Source organism: Anabrus simplex, chromosome 2 (assembly GCF_040414725.1).
Source record: "Anabrus simplex isolate iqAnaSimp1 chromosome 2, ASM4041472v1, whole genome shotgun sequence".
NCBI classification, from domain to species: Eukaryota; Metazoa; Arthropoda; class Insecta; order Orthoptera; family Tettigoniidae; genus Anabrus; species Anabrus simplex.
This window is the reverse complement of record NC_090266.1, coordinates 1,181,173,369-1,181,194,346: the sequence shown is the minus strand read 5'-3', so window position 1 is coordinate 1,181,194,346 and position 20,978 is coordinate 1,181,173,369. Positions and strand designations below refer to the sequence as shown.

At 42.6% G+C, this 20,978-nt stretch overlaps 1 protein-coding gene across 1 annotated transcript in view; it reads left to right on the top strand.

Annotated features, from left to right (window-relative positions):
- Delta (neurogenic locus protein delta) overlaps nucleotides 1–20,978 on the top strand; it is a 1,656,387-nt gene that overhangs the window by 518,624 nt on the left and 1,116,785 nt on the right. The gene's annotated exons all lie outside the window — the stretch shown is intronic.

Sequence of the window (20,978 nt, the reverse complement as noted above, 5' to 3'; positions counted from 1 at the left end):
TTTGCTTAGGGCGAGTCCCTCATGGCTAGACGAAGCAGGTCAATGCTCGGCCCACACTCTGGGGGTAGCACAGCCATCTTAGTGTAGCCCGCGGGAAGGTCATCTTTCCTTTGAAACAGAGGTGTTTTTCTGGGGACACTGTTACCTCATTCATTCGAACGTTTATCTCCTTTCCTTTATTTTGTTGTTGTTTCTGCATTTCTTATGGTTGCATATTTACCCTTAAGTTATCCTGCACGATATAATTATTGTAAGTGTCCATCTGTTGACACAAAGGTATGCTTGGTGGACGTGGGTTCACGTCCCTGTAAATATGTAATTGAGGGCGCTAGATTAGGTTATCTGAGTTTATTTTTATTTACTTATTGTGCTGCTAATTTTTGTGTATATAAATATCCCGGTGTGGAAGGAAACTTTCATAATAGCGGTAATCTCTGCGGGTATCCTTAATTCTACCATTATATCATTTTATGTCGCAGACAGGGATGCAGTTTCCATGTGGGAGAACACATCCGGTTTTCTTTTTCTTTGGTTCACAGATCGACAAACCTCAGCATAACGTTATCATCCAGATTGTGTTTTTTTGTCTTCCTTTTAATTTGTAGATGTGAGCCTTTGGCGCACTTATTTTGGCACTACAGGTGCAATCCTTGTAATTAACTTGTGTTGTGAATACAAACTTATGCTCAAAATTCTGATCACAGCGAAAGTGTTCCTCATTTCGTAGTTTAAGGTAGTATATGAGTTCCCCATGATCCTCTCGTCATAAGAACCCAAATTATCGACCATTTCTGCCGACTGCAGCTGAGCTGGTGCCCATATGCAAGAACAGAAGAGCAGGTAGGTATCATCCTGCAGTATTAATGTGCCCTGTAGGGTATAGTACGAAATCGATTACTGGAAAGAAAGATTGAAAAATGGGAGGGATTTTGCCGTATTTTCTCAGAAAACGAGTCAGATCGCGAATTTCGGCGGATTATATGTAAAACGTTAAGCATTCATTTATAAATGTCAGTACAATACCGTAGTGAAGCACGGGTATCTTGCTAGTTGAAAATAAAGAGACACGTGTTTCGGCGTTTCGCTAGACACTCCCTAGTTTTTGAAACAATTGAGGTCAAAGATGATGAGGGAAAATCGTAGTTTCAATGTTACACATCGAAATATCGTGTGAAACGTTTCATTTATATAATATGGGATCCAAACTTAATAATATTAGAGTTATTAACGTTTTGTGTTTTCATGCTGTAGCAGAGCGAGTTCGGCGTCAGTATACCAAACCGCTGGTCCGTGTTCGATTCTAGGGCACGGCTTTCTTGTTTTCGTTCAAAACTGTTTTCGGTGAATCTGATAATATTCTGATAATCAGAATAGTTTTCCTTGCCTTTTTCTGAAGTAAAAATCGGGAGCTGTGATTAATAATCGAATAAGTATATAGAATGTACTTACATTTATTTTCACTATGTATAGAAATATTATTGCATATTCGTGAGCGTTCGCACAATCATTGGGGTGAAACTTATCATAGAAACAGACAAAACAAATATTTCTCGCACCATGCGCAACGCACGAATGAAATCTCGCCACATTGACGTGCTTCCCGGTACTTTCTTCGTGGAAAACATATCTGATTCACGTTGCTAAACACATATCTATGAGATATTAACTTTGGAACCCATATTATATAAATAAAACATGTTGTTAGACGATCTTTCGATGTGTAACATTTAATATACGATTTTCTGTCATTAACTTTGACCTCGATTTTTCAAAAACTAGGGAGTGTCTAGCAAAAGGCCGAAACACGTGTCTCTTTATTTTCAATATAGAACGTCCCTGCAAAATTTTATCAAAATCGGTGAGGCACATGTCAGACCCTGCCTTGTAAGTTTGATAACTATTGTATTGTCAATGATTTGTATCATATTACTGGTTGTTTACTTTTTAAATTTTGTGGCATATTCTTCCTTTATTTCTTCTTTCTCTCTGTATTTCTTTAAATACTAGTTTACATCTACGGCCATTCATTTTGAATACACAACATATTACTTTATTTTTTGTTTTTTCTTCACTTCATGTAACATGCTTGCAAACATCATTGTCAACAGCCCTGTGTACTTAGTATGTGAAGGAAGTCTTCTCTGAGGATGATGGACGTGCTAGAGCGTGAAATGTTGATTAGTTTAGACTAGAACTAGGAAGGAAATGGCCGTGTTGTATATGTATTTTACTATGTAGACAAATGCCTAGAAGCACAGAAAGAAAGAAAGAAATTTCTAGGATGTCTAAGAGTGGAATTTTTAATCAATTCTTTTTTAGATTTTGTTCCATAATTATACATGTACCCCGTTACTTTTTCTCAAACCACACTTACAATTTTGGCTACACATGGAACCAAACACAGTAGACTGATCATGAAAGTCGAGTTTTTTTTTGGGGGGGGGCGCTTCAGGAAAACGCCCAATCAGCCTGTGAATTATGTAAGGAAGGGATTTATAGGAATTTGTTTATTAAACTTGTTGTTGGGATACAGGAGAGATGGACTCATGTTCTCGTCATAAGACCCTTTATGACTTCCAGTGGTACACTGGAGTAGGCCATGGAACGGAAGGAGGTACGAGTGGTAAAGTTCTGGTAGGGTAAGATCGATGCTAGTTGAAGGTTTTAGATCCGCAGTCGAAATATCAGGAAGAAATATATATGTCAAGAATAGGTGGTACTTGGTATCCCAATGACAACAATCTTTGCGTCCGATTCGTTGGCTGAATGGTCAGCGTACTGGCCTTTGATTCAAAGATTCCCTGGTTCGATTCCCGGCCGGGTGGGGGATTTTAATCTTCATTCGTTAATTCCAATGGCCCGGGGGCTGGGGGTTTTTGCTGTCTCCAACATCCCTGCAAATCACACACCACACATAACACTATCCTCCACCACAATAACACGCAGTTACATCACAGATGCCGCCCAGACTGATCGGAGGGTCTGCCTTACAAGGGCTGCACTCGGTTAGAAACAGCCACACGAAATTAATTAACAATCTTTGTAGTAGACAAGCAGTGTGAACAAAGAATATGTAATTAAGGTCTGCACTATATCAGCTGAACATGAACAGAAGGGAAGTCGCAGAAAGTCGAGTTGCTAAGTTTTGAGGAGAATATGATGCAAGTGCTTGAATAATTTATATAACAGTATGTAAACTGGGCTATATCATTTACTGAATTTTGTTTAAAATTGATCAATGGCACATGATACTGTCACAGAGTTTACATGCTTCTCAGTATGACTCGATGTTAAGATTGGCCTTCATTGGGCTGTCAGACTGTATGGAATATTCTGTGAGTCCAACGAGCTGGGTGGTCTGATTTCCATAGCGTACGGACTGACTGTTAAGTAGCAATACATATTGAATAAGACTGATATTTCACCTATACACAGTGTTTACTGTAGAAATTGAAGATATCTTTTCAATTTTTTTTGCTAGTTGCGTTACGTCGCATCGACAAGGTAGGTCTTATGGCGACGATGGGACAGGGAGGGGCTAGGAGTGGGAAGGAAGCGGCCGTGGCCTTAATTAAGGTACAGCCCCAGCATTTGCCTGGTGTGAAAATGGGAATCCACGGAAAACCATATTCAGGGCTGCCGACAGTGGGGTTCGAACCCGCTATCTCCCGAATACTGGATACAGGCCGCACTTAAGCGACTGCAGCTATCGAGCTCGGTATCTTTTCAAAAACTACCCTTGTCAGCAAATTAGAATTTTTCAGGAGAAATGAAACACGTACCCCCTTTTTTTCGTACAATCATGACGTTTTCAGTACTTTGTCAGGTAGGACTACAACGCATTATAAATGATTTACTGTAATCATTTACATCTGCGTGTTGCTCACTTACCCATAATAAATGTTGTAAACGTTTAAATCTGTGGATAGGATTGTTTTCGAAAGAAATTGTTGTTGAATAAAGAAACTATTTTACCATTAACATTCATTATACGAGTAAATTTTAACAAATACAACATATGACTGAATTCTGTTCAAATGTATAATACATTTCCACCACTTTTGTAAATAAACAGTGGAAGTCAATCAATGCCTTTGCCAATCAAGACACTATTTTTACTGTCTATTGCAGAACCTTTTTCGCATAAGACATCTATTACAGCAAACTGTAGAAACCATTCTAATGATTGAGAAAGGTGGTGATCAGAAAGAAAACGTAACGAGAGTTCACATTACTGTTCTTCTCCACTGCTATTTTCAGAGCAATAAACGTCCATTTCTTCATTACTCTCGCTGGTTCTGAGTATCTTGCAGAATTCCTGGCTTTCTGGTTTTTAGCAGACCATAGAGTTTTTTGATATCCTCAAATTTCCATCGTTAATATGAATATCTCCTTTGTATTTCTGGAAGAAGAGTTCAGATGCTAAGAGAACTCTATTACGTGTATCAACTGAACGCCAAGGTCCATGATATGAATATCGTACACCCAGAAACTTAGTATCTGAATGAATGAGTAACATGAGCAGCTCTTTCATATTTTTATCACCTTTCTTGAAGAATGCTTCAACTGTCTTTCATGTCATAAAACATATCCCAAGGTACATTCACTCTTTTGAAAGGACTTGACTCTATTCTGGAGTGTCAACTTAAACTTTGCGTTTGCATTTCTCAGTTATGGAAATATCATGGTTATTAGGGAGAAATGAGTGTCCCATTGCTGGAAATATGTATGTGATGGAAGTGAACCGTTTTAAACAATTAACTAAAATTTAAAGAAAGTACACCATTACGAAGTTCATGATTTTGGCACCCATGCGACAACGGTACAAGATTCTCATGACCGAGCTCGATAGCTGCAGTAGCTTATGTGCGGCCAGTATCCAGTATTCGGGAGATTGTGGGTTCGAACCCCACTGTCAGCCGCCCTCAAAATTGTTTCCGTGGTTTCCCATTTTCACACCAGGCTGTACCTTAATTAAGGCCGCGGCTGCTTCCTTTCAACTTCTAGCCCTTTCCTGTCCCATCGCCGCCATAAGACCTCTCTATGTCGATGCGACGTAAAGCAACTTGTAAAAAAAATAAGATCCTATGGAGATTCTAATGCCTAGAGAAATAATGCAAGGGAAGTGAAATAAGCGCACTCTTTGTGCCAGATAAAAATACCACAACAGATCATACTTGAAGTCAAATGAGGAACAGGCAGATTCTGCATATAGCCGAAACTAATGGCAGGAGCTCGTCCTTTCCTGGCTCTTTGTTTCCAAATGTATTTTAAGCTCACATAATGAGACTGCTTTCCTCAGATGCAGTTTCTTATCAGCGGTAAGTTTCACTTTCTCCTCTGGATCAGTACAATTACCCATTTACTGAATCAGTGTGTCACAAGACGTGGAAGTTTCTGAGCGTGTGATGACCACTTTCTGATATGGCTAATAACTTTAAGAATGACGTTCTTTGAAAAAACATGTAATGCATCCTACGTACGCTTAAGGGGAAACTGCACCCAAAAACTTCAATTTTTCAAAAAATCAACGGTCATCTGAGATCTCTTAACTGCTTTCTCTCAGATCTTAGAACGATTTGGTTGTAGTCGAATTACAAATATGTCTAAAAAAATATTTAAAATATGGACTGCATGTGGGAAGCGTGGCACACTGACAGTTGTAAAGCATAGTTTTTCTTTTCCATCGCCATCAACACAGCCATCTTCACACCAATCGAATAACTTTCGTGTTCCACCGTTCGCTCCTTGCATTTTTGACGTGTAGCGGTTCCTAGTAAAACATTTTATTGCGAGTGAAATTCATGAAAATATACATCTTCTTTCCGTTTAAATCATTTGTGTTGTGTTTATTATAGGTTGTGGACACGGAAAATGCGGCTGTAATTATTGCAATAGTGAACATGGAAGAAGTGCCTGCCACAACCCCACCTCCCTCTCGCTTCAAATTGTTCAAATATTTGACTTGAGATCGTGTTGAGATCTACTTAAGAAGTGTATTTGGCAATGTCTAAAGAAAAATCTTCCAAATGCTACTGGCTGAATCAGTGGATCACTGGAGATCCCAACTTCCCTACCGACGGAAGTGTAGTCTTCTGTCAAGCATGAAGTAAGGAGGTCCCTTTTATAATTTTGTAACTGAGGACTACGATCACATTTCGTTGTAGCTTTCATATGTCTATTAAGTTATGTATTGTGGCAAGTTGTTTCGTTTTAACACTATATAATTTAGGCCATGAGCGATGAGGATGCCGAGAAAGTCATGTGATGCCCATCAGTTCGATCAGATTTGGTTTTCCTGAATGCAAATGATCAACTACTCTGTTAAAGTGACCCCTGTAAGGAGTTACGGGACACTGAACATACTAGTGTTCTTGAGCATGCTGCCGGGAGCCATTATACAGTATAATTACAGAGAAGTGTCATGCCCCTTACGGAGTCCATTAGGATTGTGAAAGAAGTTAAGGGAAGTCTTAAACAAACATCTGGGAAGGTAGCTGCTGTCAGGGAAAAGCTTGATAAGGATCTTGCAACAAAATTCAGGATGGAACGGATTACTAAAAGTACCACTTATACATGGGATGTGATGTAATGTGATGTGATGTGATGTGATGTGATGTGATGTGATGTGATGTGATGTGATGTGATGTGATGTGATGTGATGTGATGTGATGTGATGTGATGTGATGTGATGTGATGTTGAAAGATCGTTCCAACAATTCAGAAACATTCTTCACGATAATAGAACACGATTGTTACCTGAAAATATTGAAAAAAATGTTAGTTGTAAATTCTATCTATAGTCACTGAGTATACTATTAAATTATAAGTAATTTCTCAGGCCTATTTGATTGCCTATTTTACACAGTGGTGTTATTTACGTACCTATTGGGGTATCTTAATGCATTTATGCCTGCCTATTTTAACTGTATGGAGTGCTTATAAATCCTGACCTAATCAAAATGCTTCACATTCAAATTATAATTCAGCGACTGTTTAAACACAATATCAAACAATGCAAAATCGTATTCCGTGGAGGAAGGAAAACAGGAGAGACATCTCATACAAGGGTGCTTTTTGATCGAAACGGCTATGACATGGGTTGTTTTTGAAGAACACTAGTATTTTCAGTGTGCCGTAAGTCCTGACAGGGGTCACTTGTACAGAGTATTTCATCATGAACAAATAGTTCTGCCTCTGCAGTACTATATTTTTTGCTCACTTTTTTCCATTTCTTCACATGGATGATTTCTGATAACTTTAGCTGTCCATAGCGGCAATTATACATGCTTATGGGTCTTGATAAAGGGGGAAAAGCATGCTTGTTGTTTTACGTGACTGTTGATGGCTAGAAGACCTCCAATTTTTCGTGCAATTTGAACCAGAGAGACGTGAATGTCTATTTTTAGAAACATGCATTGACTGTGATTCAAATCATAGCCACCTTTGTGAGAAGGCAGTTGACTATGCCGCTCTGGTATCACGCCTCACCTTGATAAATAAATCTTGCATCCACAGCAAGCAAATCCCACTGCCGTCTCCTTAATGATTCATGTGAGCCAAGTGGCGCTTTTTATTTCTCGTGCAACAGTACCTGAGCTTACACTGACTTAGTAAATGTCATGGGATAGTCACCTAATAGCGTGTGGGGCCTCCTCTGGCCCTGCGAACTGCAGTGAGACGCCGTGGAAGTGAGTCGAAAAGTCCCTGGTAGTCCTCTGGACGCAGCTGACACCAAATCGTTTGCAGAGCGGCCGCCAATGCTGATCTGTTCGTGGGTGCAGGATCCATGGTACGGAGCCTGCGTTCCAGGACATCCCAGAAATGCTGGATAGGGTTCATATCCGGGCTCCTGGATGGCCATGGCAGTCGTTGGACCACCGCTGCATGTTCCTGGAACCATTCCCGGACGACGTGGGAGCGATGTAGCGGTGAGTTATCATCTTGAAACACCGCAGAACCGTCTGGGCGCTGGAAGGCCAAAAATGCGTGGAGATGGTCTCCAAGCAGCTCAACATACCGCGTACCATTCAAAGTCTCTTCCAGAACAACTGGGGGGCCCACTTCATACCAGGAAAATGCACCCCAGACCATAACAGAGACACCAGCGCCCTGGACCACACCTTCGAGGCAGGCGGGATCCATCGCTTCATGTGGTATGCGCCATACACGGTGCCTCCCATCGGCATGGTGCAGTTGAAATTGTGATTCGTCCGACCATATCACGTTACGCCATTGTTCCAGTGTCCATCCCTGGTGACTGGCGACAAATGCGCGTCGTTGTGCCCGATGACGTTGGGTTAACAGTGACACCCGTGTGCGGCGCCGGCTCCCATACCCCATAGAACCCATGTTCCTACGGATTGTCCACTGGGATGTCTAGCACGCCCTGTGTTGAACTGAGCCTTGATTTGTTGCATGGCTGCCCGTTTGTCACTACTGACAATCCGTTTCAGATGTCGCCGATCACGGTCATCGAGGGTGGCTGGACGGCCGGTCGTTCGTCTGTTGTGGACGGTGACACCCGCATTCAACCATTCACGATATACCCTGGACACGGTTGATTGTGTGAAGCCGAATTCCCGCACCCCTTCCGAAATCGCACTTCCCATCCGTCGGGCACCGACCACCATACCCCGTTCGAACGGTGTCAGCTCACGACGACGTTCCTTGTTACACCTGTCACATGCACAGCCACTGCTCACAAGGTCTTCTATACAACTGCCGCTGGCACAGGGGGTGTGTGGTGCGCAGACAACACACCTGCGCATCAGTGCTCCGCTATCCCATGACATTTGTTCAGTCAGTGTACTTGCAAATACACAGGGGCCCTATCCTGGGTTCAAAAACTGGCAAAGTTTTCAAGAATATCCCTCACCAATGACGGAATGAATGTTTCTCCTCCAATGTTGACGCGAAAGACTGTCTGCTCGTTGATATACTGTGCCCTACTGGACTCTAAAGTTCCGGCCAGGCGAAAGCCGGTCTCGAACCCAGAGTACAGTAGTGAAAGAACTCTCACAGACGTGAGCTGGTGCACATAGTCTTACCTGAACACATTCCTCTTCACTCAGCCGGATAAGAGCGCGCTTCTCAGGGATAACATGGGGATAACGGGGCAATATAATGGTAAAACACTAGGACATGTGCCTACTCAGGTAAGAATTCGCTAAATTAAAATAAAATAAAATATATAACAGAAAACATCGCTGCATTCAAAGTATAACAAATAGGGATTTATTACATAAAATTGAATTATTTACAAATATAATAGCTTTTAAAATGCTTGGGTCAAGATAATGCTGAGCCGATGACAACCAGTTCACTGCCTTCACGAAAACAGCTGTGCTGTAACAAGCATGTTACAATAGTGTAAGTAACGAACTCTAGAAAAACGGATATCTACTGAAATACACATCAAACAGTGATTCCCATAAAATTTACTATGCCTCGAACCGTCGAACCCCGGTGCTAACAAATCTCAACACAGAATGTACAATGACCTGACTCGGTCACGAACCCTAGTCCCATGACGAGTAAGGCGTAAAAGAATCATATGCAAACTAAATAAAAAGGACACAACCACCATATCCACGGGTGTCAATATCAAATGGGCCAGTGTTAAAAATTAACGTAGAACAAATAGGACATAAAAAAGATCTCTTCCTGCTTTCAAAACATCAAGGTCCTCCTCCCCTTCGCACACTTGACAAGCTGCAGACGGCAAAAACCAATTCTCAAGATTGTGACGTCAGGCACAGCACCCTCACCCTCCAGCCACTTCACCAGCGACAGTCCACATAATTTACGAGCTCATCTGGTCTGCAGGCAAAAAAATCTCGCCTTTCAAAAGAAAAACACCTCACGTAATCTGCTGCTAAAAGCCCTCTTTTAAATACACCTGGGCGATCTGCCCTCGTCTCAATATCACCAGCAATATCGCAAATCTTACTTCCGCCTCTCACGGGCTCAACCTTGGTGCTACAAAAACACTAATCACTAAGCGATAGTCACATGGCCGTACTAGGCATCTCCAATACATCCAATATACTCTCAACTGTGCTGGGCTCTCTCATATCAATCGCAAATCTTACTTCTGCCTCTCATGGGCTCATATCTCTCAAATATTCGGACTCGCTCGCTCTATCAGTGAAGCTGGGTGAATTACGGGTTACATCCTGGTCACAACTATACACATCTACGTCTGCAGAGACAAATGCCTAAATGCGATATAATAAAAAGTGCCTGTCTGTTAGACTAATCTACTATGACCAAAGGAGTTCGATCAGACCCATAAAAATCACACGTACGTAAAAATAATACTATCGGAATGAAATATAAATACGCTAACAAGGAATCTACAAAATATCATCTACCCTAATGTACGGGGTTCGAGCTTGAGGCCTAGCTCATTATTACCAAGAAAATATCCTACCATAACTAATCTGTTGACTGACGGCCCCCATATTCCTATCTAAATTTAAATGACATGCTTGAAACAGAATTGGAAAGCTCTGACCTTATGTTATCGATGACATGACGAAGCGGCCCTCCCTGTGGACCACTGAATTTACCACATCATGATAGACTGCGGCGCTTGCATCAGATACTGTTGACCACTTGGAGACATTCTTTCTGGTGTGGCTCCTTCGTACAGCTCCCTATGTCGTTGGAAGATGTCCCCTTCGACGTCGCGCTGATCAGGTGCTCCCAACGTTCCTGGATCGATGCCCGTTGTCGTGTTGGCTTCAGCTCCGGTTGTGGCTCCCTCGCAATGATGATGTCAAAAACTCGTTCTGACTTGATGCTGGGGTAACTGGAAACAAATTCATTCATTACAGACTGTCCAAATTCGATGCCTGTTTCCACTACTATCGTGTCTCACACGTTACCTTGACCAAGTCTCGTTCAGAGTTTAACCTGGTACATAATAGTTTCTTCATTACTCTCAGTCACTGTTCTTTCACCCTTTCACTCGGACAACATGTCGTTTCTGAATTACTACCCTGAGCCAATATTAATTCTAGCATTTCGTCAGTAATACCTTGACCTCACAGAAATATGAAGCTACTAGTTCATCAGTCTCTTACAAGCAGTACCTCATCTCCCCATAGCCTATCCTCACAGGTAAAATCTTAAATTCAGCTGAATATTCAAGTTGATTACTCTTTCCTCGCAGGTACAGTCGTACTAGTAGTATGTGCAGCTCGAAGACAAAGCGTTGTTCTCAGTACCAACACGCAGTATGACGACTCGTTCAAGCGGCCTTCCGGTCAAAGAATGAGACTGATATGCCAGGCGGCCTTATTTTTATAATCCAGTATAGCGTCTTCACGCCACTTGGTCGCGTGCAAGATACGCGCGCCCGCGACTTGCCGTTCTCCCGCGCAACTCCCGCCAAGTACTCCATTTAATGAATGCATTCATGAATGTAGCCCTAATGCATATCAAAATTAAGCAGAAATTATGCAGGTTGCAATTCTTGTATAAAATCCAATGCAACTCTTCCGTAACCAAAGATATTAATTTAATTCTTTCTTCCCTCCTAATATAAGTTTTGCCGGGATGCAGGGAGCGTCCCCAATCTTCATCAAGAGGCTTGGCTTGGGACATAACTCCCTTTAATGAGGTTCTGGAGATTTCTCATAATGACGCTTTAGCTCACTTCACACAAGAACGCTTCTTCTGGACTCCTTTATGAAATATACTGTAAGACAATGGCTTCGTGGGTGGTCTCATGTAATCCCAATATCCAATACTAAAATAAATACAATTGTCCCATGAACAGTATGGTTCAATACCATGAATAAAATTTATTTACAATTTTGAATAATCTCTAGAGATGACAAACACTTCACCTAGTGCAACTTCACTAATTGAATCATTAGATTTATGTTTATTTCGTTAATTAAAAATGTTTGAGAAGTGATATTGTGAGCGATATTTTCTGGAAAACATTTATATTGATCTCCAAAGCCACAATGCTATCATTACCGGGTGCTTATCCATAATCAATTCAGTGTTCATATTATCCAGTAACATCAATCAGTTTACACTGATCAGCATGAAGAGCAGTCGCCCAGGTGACAGATATCCTATCTGTTGTTTTCCTAGACTTTTCTCAAATGATTGCAAAGAATTTGGAAATTTATTGAACATCTCCCTTGGTAAACTTTTCCAGTACCTAACTTTCCTAATTATAAACGAATATTTGTCCCACTTTGTTCTCTTGAATTCCAAATGGTGAAGCATGCCTGGAATTAACTGCGTTTCTAGTTGGGTGTGATGCCTTTGGTGTTCCTGACAATGTTATCCGGAAGACTGAAGGTTCGAGTTGCTCAACTTCCAACTGAGCATATTAATCATTCATCCAGTGTATTGTCCGACTCGTTGGCTGAATGGTCAGCGTACTGACCTTCGGTTCAGAGGGTCCCGGGTTCGATTCCCGGCCGGGTTGGGGATTTTAACCTTCATTGGTTAATTCCAGTGGCTCGGGGGCTGGATGTTTGAGCTGCTCCCTACATCCCTGCAACTCACACACCACACATAACACTATCCTCCACCACAATAACACGCAGTTACCTACAAATGGCAGACGCCGCCCACCCTCATCGGAGGGTCTGCCTTACAAGGGCTGCACTCGGCTAGAAATAGCCACACGAAATTAATTAATTAATCCAGTGTATTTAGGCTACTGTCGTGTACATTTTGATGTGCATGACTTACTTACGAAGACTTATACAAGGTGTGGGAAGAATACCGCTCGATAGTAACAGGCCGTCATACAGGGGATTATGGAAATTAAAATTAGGGTAGGAACCAATCCTCTAACTCACAATTTTGCCTCCAGATCCAAATGGGGTAATTAACGTAATATCGTTGTAGATGTCTGCGGCCTAAATGCACCGAAAGGAGATGTCTTAAATCACAGTGAAATTGCGAAACCATTTTTTTTTGGTATTTTGTTGTTATGAAGCGCCAAGAATCTTAAAAACGAGATGTCAAACATTTTTGCGCGAATACAACACTCTCTTCAGTCAAGCCACTGTTCAAAATCTAAGAACTCGAAATGATACCACAAAGATCGATTTCGGAGTCTCTCACCTGATAAATTACGGTTGCAAGAATTTATTGCCTTACTTTCCTTCAGGTTCACACTGGATGAAAATTGTTTGTTAGGGAGTTGGTTCCTATCCTCATTTTAATTGTCCAGTGATTATTTGACGGATTTTTCTATGCCCTCTAGACATGTATAGCTACGGCTATGAGAAGATAAACATTATTACACTTCTTGACATAATAATTAATCGACAGAGCGAGTTGGCCGAGCGGTTAGGGGAGCGCAGCTGTGAGCTTGCATTCGGGAGATAGTGGGTTCGAACACCACTGTCAGCAGTCCTGAAGATGTTTTTCCGTGGTTTCTCATTTTCACACCAGGCAAATACTCGGGCTGTACGTTAATTAAGGCCAGGGCTGTTTCCTTCCCACTCCTAGCTCTTTCCTGTCCCATCGTCGCCATAAGTCCTATCTGTGTTGGTGTGAAGTAAGACAAATAGTAAGAAAAAAGAAAATTAATCGGATTCATGTGCGGAAAAACAACGTCAACTTCCTATAGTTCCACCAATGCTAGGGTAATCCTTGGTAATTGAATACTTTTTTGTCTAACTCTGTAATATACATTTGTCCAGCAGACATTTTACCAAGAAACTTGCGTAGTTCTATTTTGTTAGTAATGCAACAAAAACACTTAGGACCGAGCTCGATAGCTGCAGTCGCTTAAGTGCGGCCAGTATCCAGTATTCGGGAGATAGTAGGTTCGAACCCCACTGTCGGCAGCCCTGAAAATAGTTTTCCGTGGTTTCCCATTTTCACACCAGGCAAATGCTGGGGCTGTACCTTAATTAAGGCCACGGCCACTTCCTTCCCACTCCTAGCCCTTTCCTGTCCCATCGTCGCCGTAAGACCTATCTGTGTCGGTGCGACGTAAAACAACTAGCAAAAAAAAAACACTTAGGGCAATTTGAAACGAATATTATCACGCAAAATAGTTTGAAATGTATAGAAATCCAACATTCATTTGACAAAATACAAATCTGTATATTAACAAGCCATTAAATATCTTTGACAAAGTAATCCTTCCTTTCGGTCGTACTTCTACTCTGGCACTTGGATATTTTAAGCTGGTTATTGTTTTTGTAACGGAGTGTGCAACAAGCACTGTTTACAAATGAATATTTCACCTTATTCTAATATCTGTCGGACACTCAGCGAACATTCCTCGAGAGACCTATTTCCAATAACACTTATCTTGCAGAATAACTTCAGCGGTAACGAGCTAAGCGGAGCAACACTCTCCAGTTGTTTGGAACACCAAGTGTATCACATTCAGACTAGCAATTGGTCGTCAAGGAAAGGAAGGAAATAAAAGACATCCCCCTCTTGATGACTATTTGAGTTCACTCTTTTTTACGATTGTTCTTAAACATTCGACCTCTTCCCATTAAATGGTTATTCGATAGACTGAGGTTTCGGTGTTGGTTCTAAATGAGGAAATATATTTCCCCAGTGTAGTTAACATCATTCTGTAGGAAATTTACGCCTTCCTTTATTCTTCGCGCGGACGCTTTTCAAAGTAATAAAACCCAACTGGTGCGTGATTCATAGCAAGGTTCCCGCAGAGGAAAAAATAATCAACTTCAAGACTATAACTTAAGAAAAATAGCCTACGATTTGCTCAGATAATTTTAGGAACTCCAGTACTGAATCTTATCCACAGTGAATTGTGCCTAAGATTGTTCACAGACATTACGAATTCCATTAAAAACCAATTCCAAGAAAGCTTCGGGTTTGGCATTTGACCGGTTGCCAGACATTTGACATATCACATTTTGCCTACTCCTAATCCACATATTACAATATTTTTTAGAGTTTCTTCATACCTAGAGATCTTTGACCTAACGTGTTTAGGTATAATGGAATTTTTCATGCCCTTTTTCATACGCAGTTCGGTTGACGAGAACTTTCATTAGTAGACTATAATTTTGACATAACACAATTACATATACACTGACTGACAGAGAAAATGCAACACCAAGAAGGAGTGGTCAGAACTTTATGCCAATTGCAGGGTAGACTGACGTCACTGAGGTATGCTCATGATGTGAAATGCGCCGCTGTGCTGCGCACGTAGCGAACGATAAATGGGACACGGCGTTGGCGAATGGCCCACTTCGTACCGTGATTTCTCAGCCGACAGTCATTGTAGAACGTGTTGTCGTGTGCCACAGGACACGTGTATAGCTAAGAATGCCAGGCCGCCGTCAACGGAGGCATTTCCAGCAGACAGACGACTGTACGAGGGGTATGGTGATCGGGCTGAGAAGGGCAGGTTGGTCGCTTCGTCAAATCGCAGCCGATACCCATTGGGATGTGTCCACGGTGCAGCGCCTGTGGCGAAGATGGTTGGCGCAGGGACATGTGGCACGTGCGAGGGTTCCAGGCGCAGCCTGAGTGACGTCAGCACGCGAGGATCGGCGCATCCGCCGCCAAGCGGTGGCAGCCCCGCACGCCACGTCAACCGCCATTCTTCAGCATGTGCAAGACACAATATCGACCAGAACAATTTCCCGTCGATTGGTTGAAGGAGGCCTGCACTCCCGGCGTCCGCTCAGAAGACTACCATTGACTCCACAGCATAGACGTGCACGCCTGGCATGGTGCCGGGCTAGAGCGACTTGGATGAGGGAATGGCGGAACGTCGTGTTCTCCGATGAGTCACGCTTCTGTTCTGTCAGTGATAGTCACCGCAGACGAGTGTGGCGGTGTGGCGTCGGCGTGGAGAAAGGTCAAATCCGGCAGTAACTGTGGAGCGCCCTACCGCTAGACAACGCGGCATCATGGTTTGGGGCGCTATTGCGTATGATTCCACGTCACCTGTAGTGCGTATTCAAGGCACGTTAAATGCCCACCGCTACGTGCAGCATATGCTGCGGCCGGTGGCACTCCCGTACCTTCAGGGGCTGCCCAATGCTCTGTTTCAGCAGGATAATGCCCGCCCACATACTGCTCGCATCTCCCAACAGGCTCTACGAGGTGTACAGATGCTTCCGTGGCCAGCGTACTCTCCGGATCTCTCACCAATCGAACACGTGTGGGATACCTCGACGTGTTTCTGCGTGCATCGCCGCTCGCGGTGGTCCTACATCCTACTGAGTCGATGCCGTGCGCATTGTGTAACCTGCATATCGGTTTGAAATAAACATCAATTATTCGTCCGTGCCGTCTGTGTTTTTTCCCCAACTTTCATCCCTTTCGAACCACTCCTTCTTGGTGTTGCATTTGCTCTGTCAGTCAGTGTATTATATGAGAATCAGATTTGAAAAATTAAATGAAAATCTACAGTCTGTTTCCAGTTTCACCCGGGTCAGGAATGGAATGAATGAAGCCCCCATCTAGCGGCGAGGATAGGAACTGTGCCGGATACCGTAGCCTGTCTCACTCATCTGGGCCAATGATTAATGACTGGTAGATAAAATGAAGTTATATTGGAGAGTGATGCTGGAATGAAAGATGACAGGGAAACCGGAGTACCCGGAGGAAAACCTGTCTCGCCTCCGCTTTGTCCAGCACCAATCTCACATCGAGTGACCGGAATTTGAACCATGGAACCCAGCGGTGAGAGGCCAGTGCTTTGCCGCCTGAGCCACGGAGGCACAGAATCAGACTTATTTATAGCAATTTTATTGCCAGTATGCATGTTCTTTACTGAAAATAATTTGACATAAAAACTTATGACAGAACAGTTTTTATTTTTTGCTAGTTGCTTTACGTCGCACCGACACAGATAGGTCTTATGGCGACGATGGGACAGGAAAGGGCTAGGAGTGGGAAGGAAGCGGCCGTGGTCTTAATTAAGGTACATCCTCAGCATTTGCCTGGTGTGAACATGGGAAACCACGGAAAACCATTTTCAGGGCTGCCGATAGTGGGATTCGAACCTACTATCTCCCGAATACTGGATACTGGCCGCACTTAAGCGACTTCAGCTATCGAGCTCGGTGAACAGTTATTTGAAACTACAAAGGGAGATATACATTAGGCATGCTGGGATTTCTTCTATCACAAATAAAGAAGTTAAAAAAGATGAACTACGCCAAATGTGACTTGCATCAAATTAAATGTAGGCCAAATGATTATTGTGAACAAATTAATAGGTATGTGAAATATAACTCGTTTCCAACAACCGCCTGTCATTAAATCGTATGCCAATAAAGCTTATGTATGTAAAATGTGGCATATGTGTATTGTAAAATGTGAAGCGACGTGTTGTTCATATGACCATTAAGAGCCAGTAACACTGAAAATGAGACACATTCCTTTATGCAACAACTTTGCTATGCGGAGAGTCTGTGTTTCGTCTGAGCTTACTGCAGGTTCAGTTATGATAGTTAATTCGAAATTAAAAAGACATACATGATTAAATATTAAATAAAATACATACATACATCCATACATGCCACATCTCCATCCGAAAATCTTACGCTTTCAGCAATCAGTCTGCAAGTCCCAGTGAATGAACTATGCGCCTCTAAAACCACCTCTCTGCAATTAGCACGGCCAACCCCGTCTAGTTAATTCTATACCTGTTGCCTTAAAATGATTAAAAGCTGAGTCCAATCATCGCTATCCTGGCCTTCCTCTACTTCTGTTACCCTCCAGATTGAGCCCGTAACCCCCTGTGTGTGGGAGACGCAGACGCAGAATACACCTACGGTATCTCCTGCCTGTCGTCAGAGGCGACTGAAAGGGGCGACCAAGGGATGATTGTCTTAGAACCATGAAACTACTTGTGATTAGTACCACCACGCGGGGAACACCACGGGTCGCTTTTACTTGCGCGTAGTACCACTCTGATAGGTACAAAATAGGTTTGTGATTAGTAGCAACAGAGTGCGTTGCCGGCTTTTACAGTACCTGTGATTAGTACCACTTTTGGAGCGACACCATGGTTCTGGCTTGTCTATGATTAGTACCCACTATACGAGGGATAGTGTCCGCCTCTGTAGCGTAACGGTTAGTGTTATTAGCTGCAGTTCTCTGGGGCCCGGGTTCGATTCCCGGTACTGCCAGAAATTTAAGAATCGCAGGAGGGCTGGTATGTGTGGTTAAAATGGTACATGCAGCTCACCTCCGATGGGGGTGTGCCTGAAAAGAGCTGCACCACCTCGAGATGAGGACACGAGTTTTTTTACGGGATAGTGCGAGTCCCTGTGGTTAGTACGCGTATGTGATGAACACCATAGGTTTGCGTTGCCTGTTAATGGCGCCGCAATATTTGAAACACCATAGGTCTTGATTATATGTGCGAATTTCATTACCTGTGAGTAGTACCATAATGTGTGGAATTCAGCGGGTCTATGCTACTTTTGATTAGTACCGCAACATGACAAATACCATGGTTCTACTTTCCTAACGATAAGGACCATTATGAAGGGCCGATGACTTGGACTTTGGACTCCTTTAGACTACAAGCATCATCGATTCTTTATTATGCTATAAAGCAGTCTCTTGGTCAGTAATACTATTATTTCACATCAGTTTCTGTGAATGCGGGTCGGATCCACTGATTGTTTCAAATTCATATCCATCCATTCATTCTTCGTCCTCACATTTTGAATTCTGTTCAGTGGAGGATTTTGGACTTTTAATTTGTCTTTACATTTCGTACCATTAGGGTCCGATGACCTAGAAGTTAGGCCCCTTTAAACAACAAGCATCATCATCGAGTCCACTATACTCCTAGATAACCTATCCCTCTCCATTCGCCTCACATGACTCTATCATCGTAGCCAATTCATCGACTGTTATTTACAGTTTATGATTAAGGCATCCTGAATCCACACATCTTTCACTCCCGTACAACAAAGACGACATGAAAATGGAGCGATGTGGGAATGATTTGGTAGGCGAATTCCTTGCTTTCTTACTGAATACCGTCGATACAGTGAGTAGTCTCACTGCGTTAGCCTTGTTTCGTCTTGATCCGATTTGGTTTACTGTACTTCCATTTCGGTACATTCTCGAAGTTCATATACTGTACCTAATGCACATTTTAACTAGCAAATTAACTTCTATGAGATTATGTTATATTAACATTCTACCATTTATACTGTGACTGTACAGTAATTTGATATTGTTATGTACGACAGGTATATTTGACTTTATTTTATTGTTAATATCACTAACACCAAGTGAGCTAACAGGCTATGCGGTTCAGGTCGCTTAGCTATGACCATATATTCGGGATAAGGTGGGTTTGAATCCCACCGTCGGCAACCCTGAAGGTAGTTTTCCGTGGTTTCCCTTTTTCATACCAGGCTGTGCCTCAAATAAGGCCACGGCTTCTATTTTCCCATTGCTAACCTTTCCCATGCCTGCATCGCAAAAAGCTTGGGTGTATTAATGTGAAGTTTAACCACGACCAGTAGGCCTGTATTATTATTACCGAGCGAGTTGGCCGTGCGGTTGGGGGGCACAGGTGTGAGCTTGCATTTGGGAGATAGTCGGCTCGAACCCCACTGTCGGTAGCCCTGAATATGGTTTTCCGCGGTATCCCATTTTCACGCCAGGCAAATGCTGGGGATGTAACTTAATTAAGGCCACGGCCGATTCATTCCCACTCCTATAACCTTTCCTATCATGTCGTCGCTAATAGACCTATCTGTGTTGGTGCGATCTAAGGAAAATTGTAAAAAGAAATGTTGGGATCATAGGAAAATCCCAAATTCTTAACTGTTAACCGCATGTGTCGAACTTCGATCCCGTAACGTTAAAGAAAATCCACCTTCGTAGAGTAAAGTTTAGCACTATTAAGTGCCATCCTCCTAGAAGTGGGTTCGATTCCCGGTACTAACAGAAATTTGAGTTTGGCAGGAGCGCTGGCTTTTTGTAAAAATGGTACATGTAGATCATCTCCTGAAAAGAGATGCATCGCCTCTGGCCGAGGGAGCGTATTTTTTTAAACCTGAAATACAGAAAATGGATGGCCGAATAACTGTTGTGTTAATGCTGTTCGTTTTTATTCCTACTAACGACTTTTACTGTTTATGGAGGCACTGAGGTGCCACAATTTTGTCCCCGATGTGTTTTTTACTTGCCGGTATATCTATCGACTCGAGGCTGGTGTGTTTCCTACTATTTGCTTTACGTCCCACCGACACAGATAGGTCTTATAGCGACGATGGGATAGGAATCACCTAGGTACAGCCCCATCATTTGCCTTGTGTGGAACTGGGAAACTACTCACATCGTCTTCAGGGCTGCCGATCGTGGGGTTCGAACCTACTATCTCCCGGATGCAAGCTCATAACTGCGCAACCGCTAAACGCACGGTCATCTCGCCCGATGGCGTTATTTTAACATCATCAAGTAGTAATGTACTGAGCGAGGATCGAACCCACCAACATGGACTAAGGAGGTCAGTGACCTAATGTCCGAGCCATTCAGCTCGGCCCAGCAATTGTGTTATCTGTAGTTTGTTACGAGTAGAAATACGTTTAACTGACTTTGTAAAACACATGAAGTCATTTTTAGTTAATACACCATTTCAAAATATTATTTCCAGTGATATATTTATGACATTTAAATGGACTGTAGAAGTCACGTGAACTTCATTTGTCATTGTCGCTTCCTTTGAGACAGTTGTCTCTCCAAGAAAGATGTCTAAACTTTTCAAAACATTTTTCTGTATCAGGCACACTTTTCTACCAACTTATTTTTATTTATGCATACCTTTTGATACACTGAACAATTTTTACCTGTTCCCTCCCTTTCTTATTCTCGTCACGGAAGTGTACCAAAACGATACATCTGAATAGTGTGTCCTTACTTGCCGTGGATTGCATGTATTGTGAATGCACGCGAACTTACTTCCGGTGCTGCCTCGCGCTTCGAGGATGTAGGAAATTAAGATAGTGAGA